Source organism: Octodon degus, unplaced genomic scaffold (genome assembly GCF_000260255.1).
Source record: "Octodon degus isolate 3935 unplaced genomic scaffold, OctDeg1.0 scaffold00165, whole genome shotgun sequence".
NCBI lineage: Eukaryota > Metazoa > Chordata > Mammalia > Rodentia > Octodontidae > Octodon > Octodon degus.
In genome coordinates, this window is record NW_004524741.1 from 31795 (window position 1) to 58861 (window position 27067).

Here is a 27067-nt window from a genome sequence, read left to right on the forward strand (position 1 = left end):
GGGGGGGGCGAGGGGGAGTGGGAGGGGCCGGGCCGGGCGGGGTCGGGGCTGCCCAGCTGCGCGGTGCGTGCCATCTGCCCGCTGGAAGGTGCAGGAAGTCTGCAGCCTTGGGTTCTGTAAACGTAAAGCTCTGCGGTTGAACTTGTTTGTCTCTGGAGCCCATTGTCCCTTAAAAAGCACTGTTTATCTCATCGGTCTTCAAGCTCCCGACCAGCCCACGAGGCTCATTTAAGACGGTATTGCTTAACTGTGGGCTGCAGTTGGGGGGGGGGGAGGTAGTGGTGGTGGGTGGTCCTTCCCCTTGGCTGTACTGTAAGATAACTTGGGGAGCGTGTAAGAGCCCTTTGCCCTGGCCACACCCCTAGAATAAGCACAGAGAATCTGTAGGTGGGGCCCAGGTCTGAAGTTTGAACGTTTCCTGAGCTTCTCCAAGCAAAGCAATGCTGCTCGGGCCTTCAAAGTGTGACAGAATCTTTAAGATGCACGTTCAGAATCAGCGGGTCCAGAAGGACAGGGTGGGAAGTGTCTTTATTTTAAGGAACTCGGAAGGATGGTCCTGGTCCAGACCACCCCATCCGTGCTATTCAGAGTGGATCCCAGAGTAGAAATTTGGGTCTACTTGAGACTCATTTCAGGAGCTTTTTAAAAATACAGAGCAAATCCCCAGCCCCTTGCCCCAAGGGTTCTGGTTCAACTCCTGAGCAGACCTGTGTGGCTCTGGAATCCCACATACAGCAAGCTCTCTAGATAACACGCAGAAGTTGGTTTCAGGCTATTACACCAGCAGCCTGGAGTTGGGAATAGACTTGGAGCAACAAAGAGCCAAGCCAGGTCTGGAACTCAAGACTTCTAACTCCAACTCCAGTGTATTCCACACCAACTCTGTTCACCTCAATGTCCAATTTTTCTACAAGTGCTACTCAGCTTGCCTTAGCAGGAAAAAAAAAGGGGGGGGGTACAAATTATATTGAATATAAGCATGTAGGCACTTTTGAAATATATAATATTTAAAATATATAATCTTGGCTGGGAAGAAGGCTCAGGACAAGTAGGGAGCAGAGTGGTGGAGTAAGATGCTAGTGTGTGTGTATGGGGGGCTGTTAGGAAGAAAGAGATCTTGGACTCCACCTTGAGCTTGCAAAGGTGCTTTGGGGACACAAACCCAGAGGCCAGCCTTGACTTCCTGCTTAAGAATATGGCATGCAGTTCAGATGTTAAAAAGCTTGTGGAAGTAAGAATTTCACTGTTGCTTCATTGAATTTTACAGTGGTCTCTTAAGTCAGATTTAAAAGACAGTGTGCCCATTTTACACTTTAGGACAATTTGGGCACGAGTTGCTTGTTCTAGTGGAGCCTGGATCTGAGTAGACGATGTGATTTCTGTAACTAAGGAAAATGATTCAGATCTAAGGAGGAAAGTCGTCTCTATTTACTATTCAGATTTTTCAAGTCTATGCCTAAATTTAGGCTTTCCTTTTGTAGAATGGAGATGCAGCTTGTGTCTTCATCCCATTTTGCACCTCCACACATGGTCCCAGGATTGTAAAGTCATTGTAAGGACATCTTAGCCCCAGGACACTGCAGTTACACAGTGCAGGCCTCACAGAGGTGCTTGAGGGGCAACACCATTCTCTGGCAACAAGTGTAACAACCATCTTAATTTTATCCAGGCCAGAAACCAAGTGGTTTAACCAGAGTCACTGTTACCAGCAGGGCCAGTCTCAAACTTCTGTCCCTGGGGAGGAGAGATGACTCAGTAGAGTAAGTGCTTCCCTGGCGAGTGCAAGGGCCTGAGTTCAATCCCTGGTTCCACCAAAAAAATGAAATAAAGTAAAAAATAGAATCACCAAAATCAAATTTCTGTCCCTGTCCTCTGTTGTCTTCATCAAGAAATACATTAAAATAACTTTTCATTTCCTAATTGTTGACACCAAGCTTTGCCAGCTGTAAGTCAGCACCCAAGTATATCTCAAAGCCGGTTCTTAATGAAGGTAGTAAGCACTGTGAATTGTGCTCCTACTCTAAGTGACGTTTGGGAGGTGAGTGGGTGATAGCTACAGGCACTCTTCCACTCCACAAATTGGCCTGAGAGCTCTATATTGCCAACTACACTCTCCTCACCTTTATCTCTACTTCCCAGGTAACTCTTTCACGAGAGCCATTCTTTTGCTTGTGAAATAAAAACAACAAATAAATCCCTAACGAACTGTCATAGCTGCTACATCATAGGTTGTAGACCCTAGTTCAGTTTTAAATAAGAAAATATTTCAACTTTTAAAGATGGAGGCTTGGGGTATAGCTCAGCAGTGGATTGCTTACCTTGCATACTTGAGGCTTTGAGTCCAATCCTACTACAGTAGCAAAAACAACAGTAAAAACATAATATTATAGTCATACTGGTGAACACAGGTGAAGACTCCAAAGTTGTCATTCAGTGTCCTTAGGTGTTAGAAACTCCAACCAAAATCTTTATCTATATACTATTTGAATTTATTTTCATATTGACTTCATGAGATCTAGGATTTAATTATATATAAAGTTAATTAGTATGGTCTACTGCCATTGTATTTGAGCCACTGTTATTGGCATAAGACATTTGAAATGTGTGATACTGTATTGATTGAGTCTTAGTATTGACCATGTCTGCATTTAGAATTTCTTACTAGCTGCTATTGTTGTCTGACAGGAATAGCAACTGCATCTTTTCCCTGAGGTCTTTATTCCTCATGGGTCAGCAAAGCCTGCACTTTGCTTGCGAAGATCTTTATTCACAGCCCCAGAAGTGCCAGTAGTGAGACTTTTTATTACACAGATACTAGAAGTGGCTCCAATCCTATTCACCTTCTCATTCAGGAAACCATACCTAAGATAAATTTTTATTAAACTCTTCCTGCTAAAAATCACTGACTGATCAGTGAGCTGAGAAACTTGGGCTCAAAATATCCTCCACTTATTAATTACATTTTTTATTCATTTCACTCAAGGAATTCTTTGACATTAAAATCTTCAAGCCCTGCCTACTACATAGAACAGATAAGAGAACTATGGAGAATTCAAGGTAAGTGGTGAGGCTGAGACAGAATTGGGAGCAAAGAATTATGGGATACTTGGTGAAAAATAAGCTTGCAATAAAACATACATTCTGCTTAATTTTTGGACAAGGTTTGTCACAAAGTTGCATTGTTTGAGCACATGCAACAGTGTATAAAACCACAAGTAAATCCTTGCAGGGATGTAGGTGGGAGCTGGGTTAGCATTGTATATTTTCCCCAGAGAAACTTTGAAAACTATCAAAAGCCCAATTCTTCTAGCCCTAATGTGAGAAACCTATAAAATGCCTATGTTTCAAATGTTGATACCTGAATTAGTTTATTTAGAGTGTAGAGCAGATATACAGTAATTAAAATGTAATATGTACATGATTGAGATTTTGCAGGCTAGCTCCTAAATGGTTTTAGGTCCACAAATAGATTGAGAGTGTTGCATTTCTTTTTCCTGAATCCACAGTTAGCACATCTGAGGGTTTGACACCATGCTTGCAGGGGGGAATTGTGTTTGTAATGAGCACATACAGACTTTCCTCTTTCATTGTCCCCTAAACAGTACATTATCACAACAGTTTACATAGTATTTATACTGTATGAGACCTCAGTAGTCTAGAGAGGATTCAAAATACACAGGCTAAGAGTAAGCTTTACACCAATACTGCATGGTTTTATATGAGACTGAGCATGTGCAGAGTGTGATGGCTGTAGGGAACTGACCCCTACCCCAGATAGTGAGGGCCCGGATGACTGGTAACTGCATTACCCTAAGCTTGAGAGGAAGTGGCCACTGGTAAGAACTCTGTCCAGAGGTAGAAGCTGCGAGACGGGCTGGGAAGGTGGGGCGTAGGGGCCAAAACGGGAGAAGGAAGGTGGTTTATATTGGCTGAGGAGTGGGAGCTGGTGGAGACCAGCTACCAGTAGCTTCCGCAGTGGGGTCGGGAGATGATGGCCTGTGAGTAAGCCGAGAATGATGCATTAAGGCTACACTGGCAACCCGGGGCTTGCCTGTACTTTAAGTGGTGAGGCGTTCACGTCTGACTTATCTATAGGAAAAAAATGACCAGAGAGCATTGCATTATAAATCCTTTAAGCCTAGGATAAGTGCTTTAAAGAATACTGCAGAAATGGACATTCCATTTCAATCTCTTAACGATTACTTACCGCTTGCTCTCAACCAGGTTGCCCACTGATGGGGGGAGGGCTGTGGCAGAGAGGCTGTGTGGCACAGCACCAGCCACGGGCTCACCTGGCTTAGACATCTACCACCTCAGTTGGTTACCTACAGTTGGTGTCTTTGATTACCTAACACAATGTGCAATAGCTCCAAGCACTAGTAGGCTCCTAATAAAGGCTTGCTGTTAGTGAGAGGGCTCTAAAGGAAATCTATAGCTGTAGAGTTAAACTCTATAGCTAGATGCCTTCCAGTGTGCATGTTATTATTATTATTACTATATTATTATTATTTTCTGTTTTTGAGAACCAGGGATTGAACTCAGATCCTTGTGCTTGCCAGGGAAGCGCTTATTCCACTGAGCCATCTCCCCAGCCCCATGCATGTTATTATTTTAATGCAAACTAAGATTGAGAGTATTTTCATTTCCCAATAGAAGACTTAACAGTAACTGTAGGGCTCCTCTGAAAACAGGAGTCATGTAGAAAACGCTTTCACAGAGATCAAAGCAAAACCTGTTTGTGTGACTCTGTGGCCTCACACTCTGGTATACAGGAGAAGGCAGGGCTTAAGAACTTGACACTTCTAAAGGGCTGACCAGATAGCTCAGTAGACTAAAGCATGTGCTTAGGCAGAGTGCAGTGGTGGCAGTTCAATCCCTGGCTTGTTGTGCCAGTCCCGCCACCGGAGTGCTCTGAGAACGCAATTGAGACTGGGCGTGGTGGCATGCACTTGTAATCTCGGTGCTCGGGAGGCTGAAAATAGGAGAATCATTATGAGTCCAATCTATGTAGTGAGACCCTGTAGAGCCCTTACTAAACACATTTTTTTAAAAACTTGACACTTCTAGATCTTTCTACTGAAGAAAAAAATGATGGTGGTAAGACAGCTAGTATTTGCAAAAGTGGAAACAAAGTATCTTAAGGAAATGTCTTTATGTAAAAAGGGGAACTTCTGTCTCTGTAGTTATCTTGACCTTACAGACTCCTTAAATTGCTATCCTGACATCAGCGTTGAAGATTTGAGGCTGTAAAACTGATGTGAATACTCTTAACATTGGTGGAGATTCCTTAGGTTCACTTTCACTTCTGTCTTTATCACTCCAGTATAACACAGCTGTTATAAACATGATCTAGGCATTAGAGAAAACTGTTTCACCAGTTTTAAGTCCCAGGGCTGGGGGTATAGCTCAGGGGCAAAGCTCCTGCCTAGAAGATACAAGGGCCTAAGTTTGATTCCTAATACCAAAAAAGAACAACCCACAGCATTTTAAGTTCTGGACTATCCAACAAGTAACTCGGAGGTTGGGAAAGGAGGATTATAATGTCAGCAAGAGCTTTTCCAAGAAAAGCTACTTGTGTGGTCTTCAATGTCAGAGAGGTGTGAAAGAGTTTTAGTGGCTAACACACTTCTGTCATTTCTTGCCTTATTAAACAGCCTCCTCCATTCCCACCCTTTCAACACTTTTTCAGCTAATGGGCTTTTTGCCTTTTGGACTTTCACCTTTTCTGGAGAGCAGGTCATCTCTTATTATACAGGGACAAGATGTGGCAGGGAAAGGAAACTTAGAATACAGCAGCCTTCTTGTTTAGATTGGAGCCCATATAGAAGTAAAGGAAGGCACATTATTGACATGGCTTTCTTCCTCAGTCTGTATGTGCTTCCTTATCTGGAAAATGGCAATAGCCGTAGTAGTTACCCTCTGAAAAAGTCAGCCCTTTATCTACTCCTGTTTCCTGTGAGGAAGGAAGATGCAGTTTTGGATCAACTCCTTTTCTCCCTTTCCTGCTCTTAAAGAAGAGAGGATCTCCCGTACAGGGGCGATGGCCATTGGGAAGAGGCCAGTGAGACTGAGTGTCTTGAAGTTCCAACCCACATGGTGGTGTTCACACCTACCGTTCTGACTAGGTGATAGAAACTCCTGGCACTCGAGATGTAACTATGTGCTAGGTGGTCAGACCTCAGTGGGTTCTCAGACATGTTTGCCTGTAGATAAATAAAAGAGTAAATTTAGCCTGATAGAAATGCAAGAAACTTGGGAACTTCATTGCAAGTCAAGATACAAAGAATTCCCATTGGCAACAGCCATAAAGTAAACCATCACTCCAAGATGTCTTGTAAAAACAGCAGTTGCTTTTAGAAATATTTAATACCAAATTCCACTGAAGCACATGAGGTATTTCCTGTTTCTGGAAATAGAGGAGAATTAAGCTCTGTTTGATAGAAAGCAAACAGCCAGATGTTGGTGTTGGTAACGATCTGCAGAGCCCAACACGCACGTGGTGGCAGTCAGGGAAATGCATGGCAGCTGTCGGAAACCCTGGGAACCTAGTTTTTTCTTGGCTAGAAAAGAAACAAAGTGTAGGGGCTGTTTTGTTTATGTGTGCAAGGAGACAGCTGAGTTCAAGAGACATAATTCTGGTTTGTGGAGCCAGCAACAGCAATTTAAAATATTTTTTCTCTTCCTTTGACATACTTAATTCAAATCTCTTTTTCAAAGAATGTTGAGTATCCAACCAAAAACAGTGGCATTCTAAAGCTTTTTCAAAGAACAAGGGACGATTCCAGTTTGAAACCAATTATAGGCATTTCATAGTGGTTTGCTTTATCCATATTAATGATTAGAATTTTTCTGAAAATACATGATTGGATGTTATGATTGAAACAGGTTGGTAAAATAAAAAACAATTTAAAATAAAATAAATGAGCCTTTGGGTACACAGGAGTGGTAGCAATCTACTTCAGCTTTCTCTGCCCTCTATCCTGAAGCTTTTTAAAAAATTATTAAATTGCTTTGTTCTTTGTTGCTTCATCATCCTTTGTCTGTTTTTATCTTTGTGCTTTGCTGTTGTTCTTATCCAGGCTCTCCTCTCTTGCTTCTGTTCTCAGGATACTAGCTATTGTGGTTTAAATCTAAAATGTACCCCAAAGGGCTCATGTCCTCAGAGCATCATCTGAATGGGCATTTGGAAGGTGATTGGGTGCTGAGGGCTCCTAACATCATCAGTGGGTTCATCCACGAATGGGATCATAGTTTGCTGTCATTGTTGGAGGTGACAGAAATGAGATGGGCCCTGACTGAAGCAGTAGATCATGGAAGTGAGACCTTGGGGGCTCTTTCTAGTCTTCACTTCTCTTTCACAGCTGGCACGAAGAGCAGTTTTCTTCTTGCCCCCTTGTGCCATGATGTCACTACCTAGCTACAAGCATAGAAGCCATGGAACAAAGTGAGCATGGACTGAAACACATATTGGTATTGATGATACAATATGTCAGGAGAAGACATTCTCCAGCAAGTATGATCAAAGTCAACTGTATTATAGATATAACCATATTACCTCAATTGTTCAACAAAAGAGAAGGCTGCTAAGGGCAGACACTCTATTTTACACTTCTTTGTATCTCTTCTCCCCCTCCCATTACTTGGCTGTGCAGTTATTTTATGCAGAATGACAAGACGATTACCCATGTCCACCCTTAGGGTGCTGCTTATCCTCACAATGATGCTGTTTGGGCAGAAGGGAAGATGTAGTGTACATGGGGTGGGGGGGGGAGGGTAAAATTGATAAGAAATTCACCATCCTAATTGCAGGGCTTTCAAGGTTGATCATCATACATTTACTAAATCTGACTTGTAAGATAAGGGATTGATCTTAAGAACAGAAACTAAATCCAATTACTATACACGAAGGAGCAGGTATGAATTAGATCAATGTGAAGATTTGCTTGCTATTGAACTCTGAACTAAAGGTACTTCAGCTCCTCCTCGTATTCACAATGGATGGGTCTGAACTCAGAGCCTGGAGGTCTGGGCCCGTATCTGGGGAGAAGAACCTCATCTACAGGACGGAAAGGATAGTGGAGCAGCACACTGAGCCAGGTGTTTTCCTTGTTGCCGTGCCTTCCACGGCACACAACTTGACACCAACAGTGGGAGTTACTGTGCCTCCCCCTCCCTGTGCCACATTTCCCTGTCCTGTTTAAGGTTTCCTGCTCAGGAAGGTGACCCTAGGCTGCAGTGAGACTTGACACAGCCTCTTATTGGACCAGAACTGTCACCTATCCCTAGTGCAGCCTGATACCAAGGGGCAGGGGTAACTAGCTAAACCATTAGGACTGACTTCTGAAATGTAAACTGGAGAATATAGAGTGGGTGGAGGAAAAAGGGGCAGATAAACAAAGAAACACAGAGATCCAGTAGAACACAGAGCATCCGAACAAATGCAATGGATTTTCAGGTCCTTACACTTCTTTTGTTGCCTGAGTTTGGAATGCTGAAAAAAAACCAAAACACTCTAACATACTCCTCAATAAATGTTTATACATGAATGACTATAAAGACATTGTCAATCTTACTAAGCATGCATATAACAATATTTGGATGTACTTATGACATAATAAAAAAATACTTCTAATCTTTATCTCTGGTTCCTAGCAGAGAGTTTCAAAAATGCTTAGAATTTCCTGAGGGATAGAAATGTCTTTTGTTATTCATAATTAAGCCCTTGGGGTGCTTGAGTTTAAATTAATGAGGCACAAGGGGGAACGGACCAGGTGATTAGAAGGCTGGAACTCAGAGCCACATCCTCCAGCCTCTGAAGAGAAGACTGGTCCTGGAGATTAAGTTCAACCACATGGCCTATAATTCAATCAGTCGTGCCTGTGTAGTGACACACGATATAAAATACTCAGGGCGGGGGGGAGCGCCAGTCTGGGAGGGTGTTGTCCCCTGCTCTGCGCGACAGAAGCTCCTACCCACAATCCCCCTGCAGACCTTGCTCTGTGTATCTCTTCATCAGGCCTCTCATCTGTATCCTTTATAATACATGAAATAGTAATCAGCAGCATAGTGCTTTCTTGAGTGTTTTGGGTCTACAAAACTTCTGCTGAATTGTTGAACCTAAAGGTGGCTGTGGGAGGCTGGGGAGATGGCTCAGCAGTTTAAGTGTCTGCCTGGCAAGCACAAGGACCCAGGTTTGATCCTCGGCACAGCATGCCATGTTGCCCCAGAAGTCCAGGTGAGTCATGCCACCTCTGAAACTGGGCGTGATGGTGCACATCTGTAATCCCAGCACTGGGGAGGCTGAGACAGGAGGATCACTAGGAGGCTGAGTTGCGTAGCGATACCCAGTGTCAAAGACGGGCTGTGGGACCCCCAGATTTGCAGTATTACATTCTTTTCACGCTGAAAAACATGCCATGTTCCAAGTTGGGTATTTTTGGTGTTACCACAGAACAGAAAGAGCAGCAGCATCTGACGAAGGAGAGAGCAATTATGTGAGGTTTTTAAGTCCCTTACAGTCAACCTATGCATGTTGATTTACAGCCAGTGGAGTAATCAACAAATTTTAACATGTTCGTTACATCTCTTCCGCTGGATTGTTGTCTCCCAGAAGTCAGGCCTACAGTTTCTACATCTCTGTATTTCAAACTGTGAGTAGCTAATTTTCTCTAAAAAATCCTGAGTACTTTGAAATGTTTATAGTTGAAATAGTGCACAAATAAGTACTTGTTGGTTACAGCCCCTTAGGCTTTGTACTTCTTTAGTAATCTTGTTTTTCTGGACATTACTTCAGTAATTGGTTTTCTTTCCTTATTTCACAAATAGGAAAAATGAAGCCATAGGTAAGAGCAAGCCAGTACTAGCTCTAAAGTTACAGGTCGATTTCCTCTGAGTTTTCAAGATTATCACGGAGCTTATCAAAGTCTTAAAGTCCAATTCTGACTATTCAAGGGAAGATGCCAGACACTAAAAGAGTAGAGGAAGTTTGGACTCAGATTGTGTTATGAGCCGTACAGATGGAGGTGCTTTGTCATTCATCTCAGAATTGCTCATTTAGCCTTATGTTTATTCGAGTAGCTAAATCTGGTGCCTTGCCAAATTAAGTCAGGAAATCATTTATACTGATAGGTTAGGATCCAACCTAATCTAGGATATGCTGAGGAAGAGAAAGAGATGCGAAGGACTGACAAAACAGAAAGAAGAAACATTTTTTCCTAAAAAATCACGAGAGCATAGAAAGGTTTTCCTTCTCTCGCAGGTTAAACACGCAGTGAGCTCTGCTTAGTTGTAGCTGGACTCACCCACTGAACTTCGGTCTGCTGTCAATATAATTAAATCTGCAACTTTGTTTTTTTTTTTTTTTCTTTTTTTATTTTTTTTATTAGTAATGCCAATCAGTTTAATATCATCTCCAACTTCTGATTTTAAATTTTTTTTTATTTTTCAACAAATAATACACTGCATATATTCTTCTTAGTGGTTAATTGCTGTACAAGATGCGGACTTGTGATCCTATTTACAAACACCATTAGAACAAATCATTCTATTCATTAACAGAATGTAACTATATATCTATCCCAACCACTTTGAATACACAGATACAAAATGGACATTCATCTGTATACCCCATTTTTTCTAAGTTCCGTTATTGAATATTATAGGTGTGTAAACTCAGCAAAATATTCTAAAAGAGTCCAGTAGACCATAATAGCATTGGGTCTTCTGTTTAACTGGCAATGTCAGAAATTATTGACCTGAGTCCCCCACAGCTCAACTTAACAGCATGGCTTTATTTCTTATATTTCGTCTTCATACTTTTCTGCTGGATGGTTAAGACCAAGGTAAAGCAGGACCTATGCAACAAGAGTTGTAGCTTTTTGGTCTGCAACTTTGAAGTCAGAGAAAACCTTAGTAACCATGGCGGACACCTGCTAACAATTTATTTCAGCTAGGAAAATAGGAAGGTCAAAGTCAGTTTTATCTGATTTAACATTACTCATCAAAAGTAATTACTTACTTTTCTAATGCACTAAATTTACACTTTATTACTAACAAGATCTCTGAAAACTTAGCTGGCCGTAGGGAATGGTCTTTATAGTAGCACTCTATTGACAACCTGCAATCCTGCCCATTACTTTAAATTCCTCCTCAACCATATAGTAAGAAACCCCAAAGTTTATTTAACCCCGTGCTGAGTCCGTAACGAACTGAAAAATAAGCAAATCTCACATTTCCCTACAATCTACACCTAAATAGCAATCACTGGCAAGAATGATGGTTTCCTGGAGTCTAAGGCTTAGATATACTTGTGTCATGTTCTCTGAGACAGCACGTAGCTATAGTGCCCATTTTGTAGCCAAGGGGAAGCTTATGGTCCTAGTTCATGCCCAGAAGGCATCTGGGTAGATGGTGCGAGTACTATTCCAATCAGCTCTTGTGTTTGTAAGGTCTGGATTGACAATCACCTGTACTACATGAGCTTGATTGACAGACATCTGGACAACTTGACCCCTCAAGAGGATGCCTCAGTGGTTGACCTAATGTCACTGATTTAATTCCAGGAAAATACAGAGCAGTTCTCTTTTGAGATCCACCCGTAGTCATTATAAACTTCCTGAATTTCAGAGCACTTTGCTAGGTAATCTGGACTTTTGTGGCTATGACCCACTGTAGGACCGCCTCATGAGGCTGTAGGAGAATGAGGGGAAGTTTGATTCGGGAAAAAGTGGCCTTGGTAATAAGTTCTGTACCTGCTTCAATAGAGACCCCAATCGCCTCAGTAAGGACCCATTGAGGTTTGACCTCCCACATGGGTGAATAAGCTGAGGACTTTGCGCCAAGGTAAGTGGGGTCTCTGTCCCTCCTCTGGTAGGTACTGGAAGCTTAGTCATAATGCTAGTCCTCTCTATGCCTCAGGATTCTTTTTACAATGAAGGGAATGGCTTATATCACTTAATAATATGCCAAATAATACACTAATAAGAAGGCTAATGGCTTTTGAGCATTTAGCAGTCTCTGGATTCTATAAAGTGCTCCAACCACCATCATCATAGACTACCCTGTGCTAAGGGCTGTATGTATATTTTTTAAATCTGTAGTTCATTTGATATTTGCAAAGATAGTATGAGATGCCACATTCCCACTTTACAGATGAGCAGACTGGCACGTATGAAGGTTAAGCAATTTTTTGAGACTACACAGCTGGTAGGCAACAGATCACCTCCATGCCTTTGAACACAGGTCATGTGGTTCTGGAGTGCAGGCGCTGAGCCACTGTTCTCTGTGATTCTCTAATAAATCAGTGTGATATTTTATTTATTGTTTCCTTCCTGTCTTTCTAACTGCGTGACACAGTCATGACCCTCAGTCTCTTGGGTCTTACGTCTCAGGACGTGCAGCAGCCAGCTCCTCCCTGGCTGTGCCGCTGGGATCCTTCAACGCCTCCTGCCACTCGCATGATTCCCATGCAGGGGAAAAAGCAGGAGGTGTGCATTTTGCATAGGAGGACTTAGGATTTTGCTTGGGTTCTGATGCTTTCCAATATTTTCTTTGGGTCTTAATTTCCTAGATTATGAAGTGATAAACTTCCACATCTAGAATTTCACAAAAGATCACTTGTTTATTTAAATTCAAGCATTGGTGGAATACCTGCTGAGTGCAGAGCACATTGTGTTCTTTGCTTTGGATAGGAAAAAAATAAATAGAGGCCATGATTTCAACCACAAGAAATTTTTCTCTGGAGTAATAGGCAACCACATGAATAACCCTGATGGAGAACTTGTATGGATTGGGAAGACCTAGGATCCAGTGCAGTTTTCCAGCTCCTAAATATGTATCACCTTAAGCAAATTATCTATATAAACATTAGTTTTCTTATTTGCAAAATGGGCTTCATATTATTTTCCACACAAGATTTGAATCATTGATGGTACTTACTGATATTATTGAAAGTATTCAACAAATACTTTGAATAAGTGCATATTTAAAAGAACAACTGCAACAATATCAACAGGAAAAATATGTAATACTGCGAGAAGGTAATGGGGTATATAGAATCGTAGGTTATGTTGAGTTCCCTGCTCTACTCTCAACATAACCTACACAGGAGAAAATGTACTGTGTTGTAAAATGTACTTCAAAGTGGCTACACATTTAAAATCTAGACACCAAGTAAAACTTTACAATTAGGACCTCTTCTAGCTGTAATCTCTAGCAATGCCTCCCTGCATGAGCTGGTGAAGGTGCATTTGTTTCTGCCTGTGGGTTGTCCGTTTGGTGTCTTTTGTGGAGGTGACCATATTGACTGTATCTCAAGATCCAAATTCCTACAAGACAATGTGTTATATGAAATTAAGAAATGTAATGCATTTTTCACTAGTGATCAGTGAGACCCATAATTCCAGCACCCAGCAGGCCTGAGGCAGGAGGACTGCTGTGAGTTTGAGGCCACTGTGGGCTACATAGTGAGTTCAAGGCCAGCCTGAGAGAGCAAGACCCTATCTCGAGCCAACCAACTAAAAAAACAAATGAACATTGTGAGCGGTGAAAGGGTAGTCTCATCTTTCTCATAACTGATATCTGTCTTCCAAGCAAAGGGGTCTGATAGCATAGAGTGGCTGGATGCCCCCACCCTCCCTCATCTCACCACGGAGGAAGAGACTCCATGTGACTGGTGAGACTGAAGGAAGCAGGCATGGACAGCCCACACTCTGCTCTTTTCTCTCGGTTCCTTCTCCCCTATTTTGTACCACAGAGATGAGCATGTTGGGGTGATGTTTGTAGTCCAGCATTTCCTGCAGGAGGGAGGGGAGCCTGCTTGGCCTGAACAGGTCTCCTGCTTGGTAGTGGGTGTGACTTAACACACCCTGCTGGGACAGCTTACTGGCTGCTGGGTTGCAGCCTCCACTTACCTAATTCCTCTGCCTTGTGTCTTCATTTATTTGGCCCTTCAATTAGGAAAAATAAAGGCATTCATTACTGAGTATCCTTGTTCTCCAACATTCAGGAAGGAGCTATTGACCTCATCCCAGGGGGCTCCTGAGTTTTCTGCATCAGTAGATGTGTTTATACTGGTTTATCTGTACTGTCTTCTTTCCTAATTTTCTGAGGGTCTTGTGTGTTTTTCAGGGTGATTATGGGCTAATGGAACTAATTTTCACATAGACTTTAATACTTTAAAGCTGAGTCAATGAGTGGGAAGATTTTAATTTAATAACATCTTCCGCATGTGAAACCTGCTACAAAATATGTCAATGAATACTCGCATAATTATAAATATATAATTTTAGTGCATCACTTTAATGCTAACAGAACTTGTATTATACTATGATCTAGCACCTAATAGGCAATTAGTGTATATTAAAATAGGTCCGTCTATACAAGGGAAGTGTGCCATTTAGCCAAATTATAAATAAAGGGAAAAAAGGAAGTGGAAGGAGACTGAGTTGAAAATTACACTGTGCTTTAGTGGCCACGCCGGGTGGGAGTGGTAGAGTTGTGGATATTCTTGTTAAATTCTGACCCTATTCTGTGTCTTCCCTAAGTATTTCAGAGTGCAGATTACAGACTGATTCTATTTAAATTCATAACCCCCACAATAATGTTATCTGCTTTGTTCAATGTAGCAAATATGTATTTACATCACTCTTATGCCACATTCTACACTCTGTGGGCAAAGGAGAAATGAGCCTAACAAATATGAACTATGTTCTCCTAGAGAACATGAGAAAGAACTCACTTGCTTTGTTAGTTAAATCAGTATTTGTTAGCAAAAAAACCATTTTCTAAAAATAAGAGTGTCATCAATTAAATATATGTGGTATAATTTTATTGCTATGATTTTTATAACATGAAAAAGAAGATAAAAATATTTCATTGATAGGAAGTAGTCTTGTACATTTATTTGTAACATTAAATGGAAAAAAATAGACAATATCTCATCTGAGAAAAATTAGAAGGAAAATGGTGGAGGTTAAAGTGCCAGGTTATTAAGGTAGCAGAATGATTATTAAGAGTAATTTTGCTTCTTCTTCCAGTATCAGGTGCTTGGCAGCTGTGGTTTACACTGCAGTTATGGCCAAGTCCAAGAACCACGCCATGCACAACCAGTCCTGAAAACAGCAATCCTCGGTCACAGAGATATGAATCTCTGAAGCGGGTAGATCCCAAGTTCCTTAGGAACATGCATTTTGCCAAGAAGCACAACAAGAAGGGCTTCAAGAGATGCAAACAAACAATGCCAAGACCATGAGTGCACATGCTGAGGCTATCAAGGCCCTTGTTGTGCCCAAGGAGGTCAAGCCCAAGATCATCCCAAAGGGAGTAAACTGCAGGCTCATTCGACTTGCCTATACTGCCCACCCCAAACTTGGGAAGTGCATCCGTGCCTGCATTGCCAAGGGTCACAGGCCTTGCTGGCCAAAGGCCCAGGCTCCAGCCAAGGCCCAGTCTCCAGCTTCTGCTCCACCCCAGACTCCCAAAGGAGCCCAGGCTCCCAAAGGTGTCCAGGACCCATGAACGGTCCACAGTAAAAGCCTCTTATCTGCTGACGTAAAAACAGAAGGACTAGTGTGACCCCTGGGGTGCCATCTGTGTGGGGGGGGTCCTCCTGTGCTCTTGTACAAATAAACCTGAGGCAGGATTAAAAAAAATGAAGAGCAATTTTTTTCTTGAGATTTCATGTAATATTTCTGCATAACCATTTTTTTTTTGTGTGTGTGTGTGGTACTGAGGATTGAACTCAGGACCCTGCGCTTGCCAGGCAAGCACTTATTCTACTGGGCTATCTCCCTGGCCCCTGCATAACCATGTATTAATTAATAATCAGAAACATTTAAATTTTTAAGGAAGATGTTGCAGTCTTTGGTTTACAAGGGGAAACAATACAGTACACATTACTTTGTAGGCTTATTTTATAAGTCGCCCAAGAGTCATATAGCCATTATATAATAGTTTTTGGATCTTTTATTTTTTCCAGTGTATTCAGCAGCATCATGCATAGTATATTTGCTCCAATCAGGCAGAAATTTGTCTTTGAGTTGCTATTTCTGTGTTATGTTCAAGTTATTCTTGGGAAGGCCCACTCCACACTAATCTGTGGTGCTGTGATGTAAATTCATGCACAAGATCAAATCTCTCAGAAATCCCATAAGACTTTCTTTGTAAGTTATTAACTGTAGGTACACTCTCAAACCAATGTCATCCCCCAAATAAATAGAATATTCCTTATGTACAGATTTATCTTGTCAAATTTGGGGAGCTTAAGACTATGAGTGAAGACTGAGGATACATATATTGGGTCTTATTGGCCAGACAATCCATTTTTAAAAACAGTTATTGATTGCCCACTATGCTCCATTGTCTCTTTGGAAAGTACAGTGGTAGATTTAAACAGAGATCACAACAACATGGTAGATCACCACATCTGAAGGACTCTGGATAGTCACAGAGAGAAATTTGAGGCTTTGATCCCACCGGAAAATCCAAACCTAAGGGAGAGTTTTGTTGCCTTTCAGTTCTTTGTACATGAGCAGATCAGTTAACCTCTAAGCAGCAGATCTCTGATTTAATCTATGCTGATTTGAAAAATTGGTAGTTATAAAAAACATGTAAGTACCTTATAAACTATACAAGCACAAAATATACAAGCATTAAAATATATAACTGTAAAAAATATACGAGCACTTTGGGCCTGGGGAGATAGCTCAGTGGTCTAAGCACCTGCCTGGCAAGTGCAAGGAACTGGGTTTGATCTCTGGTACCACATGCCGTGCCAGCTGTGTGACAAGCCAGCCACCAAAATTGGGTGTGGTGGCACACATCTATAACCCCAGCACTGCAGAGGCTAAGACAGGAGGGTCACGATGAGTCTGAGCTGTGTAGCAAGGCCCCATACCAAATAAATAAATAAATAAAAAATGCAAGAACTTTATAAAGGCATAAAGATCAATGGAGAGAATGTGTACCAATGTATATTTTATAAAGTATGAAATTAAGCACATGACTTGGATATATTAATATTTGTACTAGTAAGTTTCCTATTGCTGGGATAAAATACCCAACAATAGTGCCTAAAGAGGAAAGGTTCACCTTGCCTTATGGTTTCAGAGAGTTCAGTACATGGTTGGCTTCAAGGTAGAAATGGAAGAGCCCAGTAGAGAGAAGCTGGCTCTATCCATGGTGGCCAGGAAGCAGAGAGAAGGAACTGGAGATAAGACTGCATCCTTCCAGGTCACACCCCTATTTTTCCAAGTAGGTCCTACTTCCTAACAGTATGTTCTGCTATAAATTCATCAGTAAATGAATGAATACTGACCCCTATGATTCAATTGCTTTTTAAAAAGCCTTATTTCTGACCACATGAGACTTTTGGGGAACATTTTGGATCTAAACTATCATAATATTCAAAGATATGCCTACATAGTACAGTATCTTCTATTTGGTCATTATCCATTAAAAATTATTTTTTGAAGGGAATCGAACTCAGGACCTCATGCTTGCCTGGTGATGCACCACAGAGCTATATCCCTGGCTCTTAAAAATTTATTATGTTTGGCGAAACAGGAAAAGATTTTGGTGATAAAGTGGTTTGGGAAGCTATTTTAATTTAAAAAAACCCAAGGTTTTCTGGGTACTACAAAATTAAAAAGTAGCTTTTAAATTTTGCATCAGCACGTGACATTTTGCAATTGGCAATCTTGGAACATGTGGTCCTGTGACTCGGCCTTTTACTTGTGGCTAGAATTTTCTCGTCTAGACTTCCCTAGAGTAGCAATTCACTTGACTTACTGGCTCAAGTATTGAGCGAATACATATTATTTGAGAACTATGTTTCAGACTCCTAGCGGTGGTTGGTACAATGGTGAGGAAAGACATTTCATGTTCTCATGGAGCTTCTAGTACAGTGTGGGAGACAATTAATTGCCAGGTAATCACACAATCCATTGCGAACTCAGTGACTGCTCAGAAGAGCCATCTGCTGCCACATGAGCATATATAGTAATCCCCACACTAGCTTAATCAGAAATAGCAGTTAAATGCCTTTGAGAGGGAAGTACATGGGCTTACATTTGAAGCATGAGTGGTTGTAGCCCATAGGTGATGAGGGGCAATAAAAGCATTCTAAGCAAAAGGAATAGCTTGGACAAAAGCTGTGGAACAAGAGAAAGCACCCCAGCAGGAGGAAATCAAAGAAGGTTGTACTATTGAGTTAAATTAGGCACTTGTAGAAGCAGACAAGGCCAGAGAGATTTATAGCAGCTGAGTACCATGAAGAGTTGCTGGCTATGTTACAAAATTTGTCATTTCTCCAAAGACCAGTAGGAAACTCTGGGCATAAAGGGTGTCAGTTTTTCACATGTGCCTTTTTAAAAAAAAAAATCACTCTTTCTGCAGTTGGCAGAACAGACAAGAGATGGACCGAGGTTGATGCATTCAGATTTGATTACTGTTGAAGCAAATGACCATAATCTTCAGAGCAGTGTTTGCAAGTCTGGGCACAAACTGATGCAATCCGGTGCTTTTTTTAGAGTCTCACAGGGTAAAGATCTACATATCAGATGGGCTGTGGTTCCGATGCCTCCTGGTTGTTGGCAGAATTCACTTCCTTGATTTGCCTTCCATTCGCCCCTCCCATCTTCAAGGCAGCAGTGTGAGGTCAAGTCTTTCTCACATACCCAGTCCCTCAGACTTCCTCTTCTGCTGTCTCTCTCTTACTTCCTCTTCTACTTCAGCTGGAAAGCAGCTCTGCTTCCAAGGATTCCTGTGATTACAGTGGGTTAGCCTGGATAATACAGCATACACTCCCTATTTTAAAGTCAAGTTGATTGCCATCCTTAATTATGCCTTCAAAGTGTCTTGGCCATTTGTGATGGTTAAACTTAATTATCGATTTCCATGGCTCAGGAGCTGCTGAGGGGATTAGTAAGCACACTGTTGGGTGTATCTGGTTAAATTGTGAATGTGTGACTTTGGGGTCCCATAACTGATTCTTCAGCCTTTCTTTTCTGGCTTTCTGGCCCTGTTCCCCTATTCTGCTCCCCAGCTTCCAAGATAGAGGCAACTTTTCTCTTCCATGCCCTTCTGCCATAGAACGAGCTACCCATGGATGGAATCCTCTGAAACCATGAGCCAAATAAACTACTTCCCGATTTAGGTGATAGATGTAGGATACTGTGTCCCAGCAATGGACAAGCTGGCCAACATGCCGTGTAACACATTGTTTATAGGTGTTGCATGACAGCAAAGGCTGTGGCAGCCCAGCATCTGCCCACCACAGTTGCTATAGTAATACCAATTATAAGTTATTCAAAGAATTCAAACATAAGATGTTCATTACTTGGAAGAGGGTGATGATAGTAGAGATGGCAGGAGGTGTGTACATTTTAGTACTTTTAGGAGAATGAGAGAGAGAATGATGTAAAGAAAGACTCCCTGGGGCTGGGGAGTAGCTCAGTAGCATAAGTGCTTGCTTGGCAAACACAAGGTCCTGAATTCAGTCCCCAGCATCACAAAGCAAAAAAACAAAAAAAACCCTCCCCAGTATGGTGTGGATCTTAAAGGTTTCCTAAAATCCTATGGGCTAAAGACTTGCCCACCAGCTTGGGGCTCCCTTTTGAGGTACTGGAGTTTTTCAGAGGTACGGTCTAGTAGAAGAGAATGTGCCTGTGAAGTGGATATTGGGAGCCCAGCCACTTCCTCTCCTGGTACCCAGCTGAGGTGAGGTGAGCTGATTTTCTCCATCACACATGCTTTACCATGAAGTACTGCTTTGCACTGGTCTCGAAAGCAACAAACCAACTAGCCAGGGACTGAAACTGAAAACAAAAAAGGAATCGAAGTGAAGCTTTTCTCTGTAAATTAATTGCCTTAGGCATTTTGTTATAGCAACATAAAGCTGACTAACTTACTCCCTCCTAGATTTCTTGCTGGCAAAGTTGCTTGACTAGAGAGCTTACAACCACAAAATTTAACTCATCCCAACTGTAGGCAGTTCTCATGATTTATTGTCCTTGCCTGAGTCTCTAGTTTTGCTGCCGACGGTGACCCCATCTCTCTTCTGTATATCAGATAGTCTTATTCATCTTAAGTTTATTCATGTTAATTTGGTCAGTTTATGTCAAACATTGTCACAGAAGTGGGATAAGAGAAAAACATTATTTTAGCTCCCAATTACTGTAACAAATACCATAGATAATCAACTTTTCAGAGGAAAGAGTCACAGTGAATCTCGGTTTGTAGGTTGTGGTCATGGTCAGACGGTACATCGCTTTTAGGCGTTAGTGCAAGGACAGCAAATCATGGCAGATGCCTGTGAAACAGTAGAACTGTTCCCTGCTTGGCTGAGAAATGAAAGCAAAAGGTAAAGAAGGCTCTGTGCCCTCAGGACCAGGAACTCCTACTAGGCCTACCTCTTCAGGTTTTCACCACTTTCCAGTAACACCAAGCTGAGCTGCATTCCTAACCCCTTGTTACTTATCAATTTTAAACTTTTGTGACTGAGTCTTATGAAGTAACTAAGTTGTCCTTTCTGGGCTCCAGTTTTCTATCCTCCTGCCTGAGCAAACACTCTTCTATAACTGAGTTATTTTTGCTAAGTGATAGGTCTTGACCTTTATATTGTCACCACATTTAAAATTTTCTGGTTCTTTTTAACAGTAGCAGAGTATTCTATTTTAAAATATTTTAATATTTAATATTTTTAATATTTATCCTGTCTCATTAGTGGACAGATACTTTGATTTCAATTTTTGCTATTATAAACTAGACCTAATTAACAGCTATGTGTAAGGATCTTTGACCGCTTGTGGGACGGATATCTGGAATAACTGTCTAGACTTAGAATTTCTGGATCAGAAATCGTATGTAAAATTATTATAGATTTGTCATTAAGAAGACTTCTGTAGTATATTTCTTTTACTTGATCTGGGAGTCCAGGTGGAGGAAGTATTCAACTTCAGTTAAAATCAAAAGAAAACTTTGCAAAGACAAACATCTGAAATAGGACAAAGGTTATCTTTTCAAGTAGTCTAGGAAATGTAAGAATGATAAAAACACAATTTTCCCACTATGGAGCTAAGTTAGGTATTGGAAATATGGTAATAGTGTTAGCAAAAAGTAGTAATTAGGCCCTTCCCCGGGGAACCCTTAGCCTCCCTGGGTAAACAGAGTGCAGAAGTGATTAATTGGGGAGCATTTCTCACTTAATCTGAGTCCTTCAGTTAGTGGATTTGGGGGTGAAAGAGTTGCATCATTTTCTAAATAACCTCGTGGTTTTATAGACTGGTAGCTAGGTTTGTGTGCCTTCAGGAATAGGGTACAAAGGACGAGTCTGGGAAAGCATGAGCTCTCAGGCCATTTCAGCGAATGCTGTCTACTGCAGGCAACAAGGAAGGAATAACAAAAGGATTTTTAAATGGATGGTAGTTTTTTCTCAAGTAGGAAATCTACGTGTATAAGGCTGAGGAACTATCTCATTGACTCAGCAGGCTCAGGCCTGTGTTGCTATAGTTCTCTCAGCCCTTCTTTCATGGTGGCAAACTGACAAACTGATTTTCTGGTCTCACATCTATGTTCAGGCAAAGAGGAAGGAGAAAGGGGTGGAGGCAATGGTTTTGTCCCCTGCACCAGGAAAGTATGAGCTTTGCCAGAAGCCCCCACAGCAGATTTCTGTTGCTCTTTGACTGCCTCCCATGAGCTGTTCAGCAGTTGAAAGCACGGGAAACACAATGTCACAGCTGCCTTAGTCCAACTGCGACCTGGGCTGGTGAGTGTGCCCTCAGATTCCCAAGCAAAATCAAGACCCTGTGGCCAAAGGTAGACACCAGGGGACAACCAAGCCAGCTTCTCATGAGTTAGATTTTGAAAGGCTTTGTACAGCATGCTGCGGCCCGTGAACTTCATCTTGACATGCCAAAGGCCGTCCCTTCACGTTCCATCCAGTTCAGTAAGGTGCTAGCGGTGGCTATTCCTTCCCAAATAATTCCAAGATTCTGAGCTTGGGGGGCAAAATTATCTCAGAATGACAGGTACTGATTAAATGAAGAACTCTCACTATGTATTTCACAGAAGGACAAGATTGTGCTACCTCTTTCATCTGGAAGTTTTCCTTGACTTTGAAAAGCCTATTGTAAATAAAAGCATTTCACAGAATGTGGAGATGAAGCAAATTTATGAAGCCAGTTTGCGCGCCACATTTTAGGACTAATCATAGAGTGAACAAACAAACATTTTTTAGTTAACAGAAAATCCGTATTTATACATACATATACAATTACTACCAAGTTAGTATATTTTAAAACATCTTTCATTTGTTGGTCAGCAGGCAGCCCAAATGTGCCAGTTTTTACGGTTACACAAAATTTTTCTTAAATATAAATTTTTGTTTTGGTTCTCACCAAATCAGAGTAACTGAAAACTAATACTAGATAGTCCATATTTAGTTTTTCTATAAATTCATCTTTCTTCATATTGATATGTTCATATGTTTACATATAGTAAATAAATAGGAACACAGAATATCAAAATAAGTCTTTTAGGAATTTTATATAAGTTAAACATCAAAAGTACTATGTTAAAAACTTATAAAAACATTTGGAAACTATGAATTGGGTCAGGGACCACAAATTTACCATGGCTAGTTGTGCAGACTTCCCTGAGATGAGTGGAGGCCTGGAAGTGTTGGTGTCACCCCGTTGCCGCTTCCCACTGGCTCCCTAGTTATTTCCCGCCTAGGATACTAAGAACCAGCATGTGGTGCCGGTTCCAACTAGACCAAGGTTCCGACTGGCTGTATTAGGGTAAGATTCTTCTTAGCACAAGACTGCGCTGGCCTTCTGAGTCACCCGATAACCCCCTCACCATTTTCAAAACATTGAGATTCTTGGGCCGGCCAGATAGCTCAGCCTATTAAAGCACCTGGTTAGCCAGGGAGATGGCTCAGTAGAATAAACACTTGCCTGGCAAGTGCAAGGGTCTGAGTTCAATCCCCGGTTCTACCAAAAAAAAAAAAAAAAAGCACCTGCTTAGGCAGATGCGGGGGCTGGGGGTTCAATCCCTGGCCTGCCATGCCAGTCCTGCCCCAGGAGTGCACTGAGATGGTGAATGAGACTGGATGTGGTGGGATTACTGCATGTAATCCCAGCTCTTGGGAGGCTGAAAAACAGGAAGGATCACTACAAGTCCTATCTCTGTAGTGAGACCCTGTAGAATCTTTACTAAATACAAAATAAATAGGTAAATAAATTAAAGTAAAATAATAAAATTGAGATTCTGGCCACCTTGTGGCCTTTTGATCTGCAGGAACAGCTGGTCACCCCGGGACCCCACTGCTGGTCATTCTCTCACCATGTACCATAATACCTCGAAGGAGATTGGAGCCCATTGCAGGGACCCCTGACAGAGTTGGCCTTATGTATTATAATTACTATACTCATGTTTAAATATATTTGAGATAAGAAAATGTAATTATTTTTATAAGTAAATGATTTCTTTAAAGAATCTAAACATTCTAAAAAAGCTCTGACTCATTCTTACATGAAAATATTGGTAGAAAGACTCCAAGTCTGTTCTCTGCAGATACTTCTCAGATTTACAGCCATAGCATATGAATAAATGGCTTTAGCATTTTTTTCATATTTAACTTTTCTATCATGACTGGTATTGTTTCATGTTACTATTAATAGGAATAAAAGGGAAATTTTTTTTTAATGTATTTGGTACAGAGTCTCACTATGCAGCTCAGACTCATAGTGATTCTCCTGTTTTCAGCCTCCTCAGCACTGGGATTGCCAGTCTTGACGGCCTGCTCACAGCACTGGGGTGGGGCCAGCATGGCATGTGGTGCCAGAGATCAAACCCCAGTCCCTGCGCTTGCCTGAGCAGGCACTTAGTCTGCTGAGCTATCTCACCAGCCTGGGAAAGCTGTTTTAAACTTCCCATCACAAATATGTACATGAGCTACTAAGTCTATCGTATGCTATTAATGTAAAGACACCTACAGTTATTCAAAAGGAATACAAAACATAAGCAGTGACTCTGAGATGACAAGAACACCAAAGTTTTCTTCAACTCTGCCCTGCTATGTATGAAGGGCACCTGGCTGATAGAGCAATTTCAAAGTAATAAGCATAGTCCTTTCCCTATGAGAACATTAGAGAGAGTCAAACAAAACCTGATCTTTCATTTGCCACAAAAACAGTTCCTCTCCTCTTTCCTTCCCTGTCTTCCCTTTTCTGCTTTGGCGTTGGTGAGGTCTGGGCCGCAGTCGGTGCCACTCTGCATATCACCCCCAAAATGGGTTTGGGCTTCTTGTTCTCCTGACTCCCCGAGTTCTGTCAGTCTGGTCCCCTGGAAAGCCCCTGTCAAGCATGTGAGGAGCTTACTTGGGGTTCTGCAGAGATGGCAAGGGAGGGAGAGGGAGTGGGCAGGGAGGTGCTTCAGAATCCTTAGAGGCCACACCTGGGTAAGAAGGAGAAGGAAGGGTGAGCATCACCAGCCCTGGGTCTCCATGGTTCAGAGAGAGTCTCAAGCAAGTTCATGGGAAGGCCCTGGTGTACTGAGATTTCCCATTGAGCAAGTATCCTGGTGGTCAGGAAGGGTGTCTTGGGGGTGACACTGATGTGCACCCTAGGGAGCAGCTGCCTGAGGCTGTCAACCTCCTGCGTCCTCTCTGCAGTTGCTCTTGAAGGGAGATCTGTCTGTCTGGTCGCCATAGCTGCCACGTCACACTGGTATTATTTTGCTTGTTCCTGATCAGATCATGTTGCTCCCCTAACTGTACACCTTCAGGAGCTCTATGTGGGCCATAACGTTCCAACATGCACTGAGGATGTTGGAAAAACACTGGCACAGGCTTCACTCATATCCTTAAATACCTCCCTGATTGCAGGCTCCAGTCACAGACACCTGCCCATCCTCCCCTGCAGTTTCGATGCCATGTGATGTGGCCGAACATTTGCCCAGGTGACTTCTGCCCTTACGCACTCTCCTCGGCCTCGCCAGTACTGCCCACCTTCTGGGGGCCAGGCAGACTCTTCTCCACCGAGGAGTCCTTTCTGAGACATTTGTTCAGGACGGATCGTCTTTCTTTAGTGCTCCAATCCTATCTCGTGCAGGAATGGAATATGATTTTATTTTAGTTTTAAACATTTTTTTCTTTAAAGAACTGGAAGAAGGAAATATATTTTGAGAGATCTTCTACCTTGTGCCTTTGCCTAGTGATCATTTGATGGGTATTTACTGAAAATAAATTGAGCCAAATACAGAAAAGAATTTTTGTTTGTTATAAGAGAGAAGAAAGGTGGAATCATTTCAAGAAACTAAAGGACACTGGTACACACAGGCTCTTTGAATTATCTTTGCTCCTCAAGGAGAGATTTAAGATTCTGCTTCCTGGAACTTGAAGCACATAATGGACAGAAGAGTTGAGAGGTAGGGGGTAGGGAAGAAGGCCAGTTTATGAAAATTGTAGCCTTCTGTGATCTCAGCTCTAAAGGAGAGAACCAAATCCGTGTTTTCCGTGTGATTCCGCACTTCCTTTCTCACATGAAGCCATCTGGTGAGATTCTCCACTGAACTGTGAGGTGTCTCCTGGCTGCTCGTGCTTATCTGTGGGTCCGCGCATGGAAGAGCCTGCCTGCGAGTCGGCGCACGCAGCAAGGGAGTAAGCGGGCGAGCTTGCAGCAGCAACAGAAATCTGACCGTCAGAGGGTGATTGCCAGGCAATCACGGAGAGAATTTTGGCAAATGAAAAAGTAACAGGAGTTGAAGAGGCAGATGTCAGGATGCAGAGAAGAGAGAAGAGGGGAGACACTTGGCTTTGCAATGATCAGTTAGGTTGGACCATTTTCAGTCCACAATATAACAAGAAATATTAACAGGATTCCAATTCGCAAGTCTTCGTTGTGTGCTAAATTTTACAGAAGGCCACCCTCATATCTGTAGTCCATGTAAGAAAATTAGGATAAACTAATGTGTGTTTTCCAAAGCAATTTTAATCCAATTGAGAACACACACACACACACACACACACACAAATGTATATAGAATTAAATTATTAATTAAATTATTACATGGTAGAATATGAATTTGAGTTTCTTTCTCCTTCTGCGTTTAACTGACCCATAGCTGTGCTGGCTTAATGTTGAAACCACCCCAAATCTCTAAGTCTCCCACTCTTAGCCCACTCCTTGCCTGCAGCAATGGCCTAACCGGTAACTCCGTTTAGCTTTGTATTTGCATGGCCTATTCTCTGCCCAGTACCAAAGGACCACTTCAAAGACTGCAAACCGTGGCTCGCCGCTCTGCTGCCTGACAGCTACAGTGCCTGCCGGGCCTCAACAAGAGCTGACAGGCTCACGCCGCCGGGCACCGCCTGTCTCTCTGCCCCATCCCTGCCTGTCTTCTCCGTGCTCAGCGCCCACCAGCCACACCGCCCATCTTTCTATTTCTGGAAATAGGCACACTCTCCGTGATTTCTTGGGGCTTTTAGAAATGTCGTCCATCCTGCCAAGGACACTTCGCATCCCATCTTTACAGAGCTGCTGGTTTCCTCTTTTAAAATCATTTTATTCTATTTTGGTTGACACATATTAATCGTGCACATTGTTGGAGCTCAGTGAGATGTTTATTCCAACACATGCACAATGTACGTGTTGATCAAATCCACGCACCTTGCCCTTTGTTTAGGATCTCTGGTTGACTGCTATTCTTCGTTCAGGTTGACTTTTCTTTCTTTCTTATTGTTTTTCTTTTTAGTACTGGAGATTGAACCTGGGGCCTTCTCATTCAGCTCAATTTTTTATTTTGAGACAAGGTCTTGGTAAATAACTTAGTTGCCCAGGGTAGGCTTGAATTTGGGATCCTCCTGTCTCAGCCTCCCAGAGTGATCTCAGGCATCATGTACCTGATTGGCTATTATTTATTTATTTATGGTTTTCTTTCACATGCTCTAGAGAGAACATCCTCTTCTTGTCTTTCTGTTCCTGGCTTCTTTAGTTTAACATAATGCCCTCTAGCTCCATCCACTGTGCTACAAATAGCAAAATTTACTTCTTGTTTATGGCTGTAT